This window comes from Schistocerca piceifrons, unplaced genomic scaffold (genome assembly GCF_021461385.2).
Source record: "Schistocerca piceifrons isolate TAMUIC-IGC-003096 unplaced genomic scaffold, iqSchPice1.1 HiC_scaffold_1309, whole genome shotgun sequence".
NCBI lineage: Eukaryota > Metazoa > Arthropoda > Insecta > Orthoptera > Acrididae > Schistocerca > Schistocerca piceifrons.
In genome coordinates this window covers 30,001-35,000 of record NW_025727135.1, presented here as the reverse complement: position 1 = coordinate 35,000, position 5,000 = coordinate 30,001, and the positions used below count along the sequence as shown (strand labels likewise).

Below are 5,000 nucleotides of genomic sequence, written 5' to 3'. Positions count from 1 at the left end.
GCCATCAAACTACAGAAAATATATACAACTGTCCGTATACATGCTGAAAGAGTCTGCCCACAATGGGAACCACACGTCAGCCAGACACTCTGATCACGCACCACTCTCTGCTTCTAACAGGCGCACATACAATATGTAAGCACCAGCATGGAACAACATCCAGTGCATCCTCTCCGCCACATTACACAATCCACACTATCACAACCAGACCAGGAGGTCCATGCGGAAAATAGAATATCCCACCCTTTCGACATCCACCATTGCGCAGATAAGGCACCAACACCCACACATGTCCTATACAACGGTGCACCCAACATCACAATAGTACCTCCTGTCACAGCGCACAAACAATGACATGAGTCAAAGACACAGGTCTGACACAAGCATAGAATTGGAGCGCCGCCTCTAATAAGCCAAAGGTGCATCCTGACGTGACAAATCTCATCATGTCACAAGCATTCACTTACTATAATCACTATCAACGAACCTGCCGCCCCGCCCCCCCCCCCCCCCACACCTTTCCTTACAACAACGTGTAACCTAACCTAACCCATGTTGTACCTTAACCTAACCCATGTTGTACCTTAACCTAACCCATGTTGTGCCTTAACCTAACCCATGTTGTGCCTTAACCTAACCCATGTTGTCCCCTAACCTAACCCAAGTTGTCCCCTAACCTAACCCATGTTGTCCCTTAACCTAACCCATGTTGTGCCTTAACCTAACCCATGTTGTGCCTTAACCTAACCCATGTTGTCCCCTAACCTAACCCATGTTGTCCCCTAACCTAACCCATGTTGTGCCTTAACCTAACCCATGTTGTCCCCTAACCTAACCCATGTTGTGCCTTAACCTAACCCATGTTGTCCCCTAACCTAACCCATGTTGTCCCCTAACCTAACCCATGTTGTCCCCTAACCTAACCCATGTTGTGCCTTAACCTAACCCATGTTGTGCCTTAACCTAACCCATGTTGTCCCCTAACCTAACCCAAGTTGTCCCCTAACCTAACCCATGTTGTCCCCTAACCTAACCCATGTTGTGCCTTAACCTAACCCATGTTGTGCCTTAACCTAACCCATGTTGTGCCTTAACCTAACCCATGTTGTCCCCTAACCTAACCCATGTTGTCCCCTAACCTAACCCATGTTGTGCCTTAACCTAACCCATGTTGTCCCCTAACCTAACCCATGTTGTGCCTTAACCTAACCCATGTTGTCCCCTAACCTAACCCATGTTGTCCCCTAACCTAACCCATGTTGTCCCCTAACCTAACCCATGTTGTGCCTTAACCTAACCCATGTTGTGCCTTAACCTAACCCATGTTGTCCCCTAACCTAACCCATGTTGTCCCCTAACCTAACCCATGTTGTCCCCTAACCTAACCCATGTTGTCCCCTAACCTAACCCATGTTGTCCCCTAACCTAACCCATGTTGTCCCCTAACCTAACCCATGTTGTCCCCTAACCTAACCCATGTTGTCCCCTAACCTAACCCATGTTGTCCCCTAACCTAACCCATGTTGTCCCCTAACCTAACCCATGTTGTGCCCTAACCTAACCCATGTTGTGCCCTAACCTAACCCATGTTGTGCCCTAACCTAACCCATGTTGTGCCTTAACCTAACCCATGTTGTCCCCTAACCTAACCCATGTTGTCCCCTAACCTAACCCATGTTGTCCCCTAACCTAACCCATGTTGTCCCCTAACCTAACCCATGTTGTGCCTTAACCTAACCCATGTTGTCCCCTAACCTAACCCATGTTGTCCCCTAACCTAACCCATGTTGTCCCCTAACCTAACCCATGTTGTCCCCTAACCTAACCCATGTTGTCCCCTAACCTAACCCATGTTGTCCCCTAACCTAACCCATGTTGTCCCCTAACCTAACCCATGTTGTGCCCTAACCTAACCCATGTTGTCCCCTAACCTAACCCATGTTGTGCCTTAACCTAACCCATGTTGTGCCTTAACCTAACCCATGTTGTCCCCTAACCTAACCCATGTTGTCCCCTAACCTAACCCATGTTGTGCCTTAACCTAACCCATGTTGTGCCGTAACCTAACCCATGTTGTGCCTTAACCTAACCCATGTTGTGCCTTAACCTAACCCATGTTGTGCCTTAACCTAACCCATGTTGTGCCTTAACCTAACCCATGTTGTGCCTTAACCTAACCCACGTTGTCCCCTAACGTAACCCACGTTGTCCCCTAACGTAACCCACGTTGTCCCCTAACGTAACCCACGTTGTCCCCTAACGTAACCCACGTTGTCCCCTAACGTAACCCACGTTGTCCCCTAACGTAACCCACGTTGTCCCCTAACGTAACCCACGTTGTCGCCTATCGTAACCCACGTTGTCGCCTAAACCTGCTCTGTAATTGTTATACGACTCGTTCAATTAGTGTAGTGTTGCCCACCCGCAACCCTCGCAATATAGTTCGCTACTCGCACTGCCCGCTCCCCTGTGTATCGCTTCATGTTAAACACCTTGCAAGTCTTGCTGACTTTCCACATGCTCCTGCTGTACACTGTAATGTGGATGGCAGCAGGGCGTACATGCCGCCCCCCCCCCCCCACCTCTCCCCACGTCCCCACCTTGCCCCCTGCCTTCGCAAGGTGGTTGGTGACAAGTTTGCATGTTCAATGCCCTTCGCATGCGACGTACGCAGGCTACGTTGTGGTGCGGCCTGTGTCAACTGTCCGCTGATGTCGTACGCGTGAACCACAATCTGTACTGCACATTCGTCCTTATGTACTGAATGATACATCGTGGCACATGTGTGACCGTACAACGACTGCGCCCAAAAACGGCGGACCATACAGTGCAAATATTGTGCACGCAGCTACGTGTCGTCTCCCTATGAGAGCTGGATTGCAGTGTGGTACGCCATAGAGACGTGTGGGAGGAACGGACGCCGTGGATGGCGATCAGCATGAGCTGTCTGTTGATGTATTCGGACCTAGTCGTCTCTCCTCACACACCGTGATGGCATGGTGCAGCGCGTTCCATATCTGCGACATGCTACAGAAGCCGGTTGACAGTCGTTCGAGCAATGGACATCGCATACGTACGGGGGCCACCTTCCACGTATTGTCTAGGCGTGCACATTTTGTTGCGTGTATGTGGGCAGACGTAGTGTGGCGTGACACCTGACACAGGCATGCAATAATGGTTGAAGTTGCAAATGGCGATGGACGCCTACGTTTTCTGGTGAAGTTACGCAAATGAAGAAATGGTAACCCGTTGTGGTGCGGTTGTTCTCGCTAGGGGTGAATCGGTGATGGCGACGATAGGTTGAGGTACTAACCGGTTGTTCCAGCGATACCCACCATGCCGACGAAACTGAACGGCATCTGGGTGTGAAGCGATACGCGGCGGTGGCTGGGTGGGACCGTCCCCCGGCCGGTGAGGGGGCGCCTCCCGGCGTGCTGGCCGCGCGGTGCGTGGGCGCACGCGCTACAGCCGGCTGGTGGGGGCGGCCAGTGGCAGGCGCGCCGGCCGACGGACGCGGCAGGCGTCGCAGCTGCGCGCCGGCGCACCCTGCGCGCGGCGCCGTGCGGCCAAAGTAGGTCCTCGCGGGCCCGGTGCGAAGCGCGGTGGACATCTGCAGTGTGCTGGTCCGATTGAGGACTGTGTGCGTTGAGGATGCGCCGCCGCCCGGCGCTCGGCGCCGCGACGCCGTCTGCTGCTCGGTCGCCCCAGCGGTTCTCGCTGGTGGTTTGTATCGCAGCTGTGCGGATGTGTTGGCGTGTGCGCTGTGCTGGGAGAGTTCGCTTCGGCACCCAAGTGGGGCTTTTGTCCTTCTGTGGCGCTGGCGTTGGAGCTGCCGGTCACCGTAGGTGGCGCGTGTTGTCTCCCGCCGGCAATGCCACGACAGCACGCTCCCGGGCCTCTGTCGGCAGCGGCAAGCTCAGTTGGGAGCACGGGTGGTCGCACCGAAAGCGTCTACTCGCCTAACTCCGGGCGATTGCGCCTCTCTCGAACCCGACCAAGTACTTGGGACGGCGCTGCGCGCCGCCGGGACCTGAGAGGGTTTCGAGGTGTATTGTGCAGGGGAGCTCAGCCTCCTCCTGTTTGCAGAATGATTGAGCGGACGCTTGCGTGTTCGCGCGGGCCCCCGGGACACACTCCCGGGCGGCCGGCTGCTCAGCTCTAGTTGACGCAGCTCCCTGGTTGATCCTGCCAGTAGTCATATGCTTGTCTCAAAGATTAAGCCATGCATGTCTCAGTACAAGCCGCATTAAGGTGAAACCGCGAATGGCTCATTAAATCAGTTATGGTTCCTTAGATCGTACCCACGTTACTTGGATAACTGTGGTAATTCTAGAGCTAATACATGCAAACAGAGTCCCGACCAGAGATGGAAGGGACGCTTTTATTAGATCAAAACCAATCGGTCGGCTCGTCCGGTCCGTTTGCCTTGGTGACTCTGAATAACTTTGGGCTGATCGCACGGTCCTCGTACCGGCGACGCATCTTTCAAATGTCTGCCTTATCAACTGTCGATGGTAGGTTCTGCGCCTACCATGGTTGTAACGGGTAACGGGGAATCAGGGTTCGATTCCGGAGAGGGAGCCTGAGAAACGGCTACCACATCCAAGGAAGGCAGCAGGCGCGCAAATTACCCACTCCCGGCACGGGGAGGTAGTGACGAAAAATAACGATACGGGACTCATCCGAGGCCCCGTAATCGGAATGAGTACACTTTAAATCCTTTAACGAGTATCTATTGGAGGGCAAGTCTGGTGCCAGCAGCCGCGGTAATTCCAGCTCCAATAGCGTATATTAAAGTTGTTGCGGTTAAAAAGCTCGTAGTTGGATTTGTGTCCCACGCTGTTGGTTCACCGCCCGTCGGTGTTTAACTGGCATGTATCGTGGGACGTCCTGCCGGTGGGGCGAGCCGAAGGCGTGCGACCGCCCCGTGCGTGCTCGTGCGTCCCGAGGCGGACCCCGTTGAAATCCTACCAGGGTGCTCTTTATTGAGTGTCTCGGTG

The 5,000-nt window shown here is 53.9% G+C and overlaps 1 non-coding gene across 1 annotated transcript in view; it reads left to right on the top strand.

The window, feature by feature from the left end:
* The first annotated feature begins 4,172 nt into the window (after nt 1-4,172).
* The window catches only part of LOC124731863, a 1,909-nt gene continuing 1,081 nt past the window's right edge, over nt 4,173-5,000 (top strand). Inside the window, exon 1 of the ribosomal RNA XR_007008521.1 lies at nt 4,173-5,000. This exon is cut by the window's right edge and continues 1,081 nt beyond it. This is a non-coding gene — a ribosomal RNA (small subunit ribosomal RNA).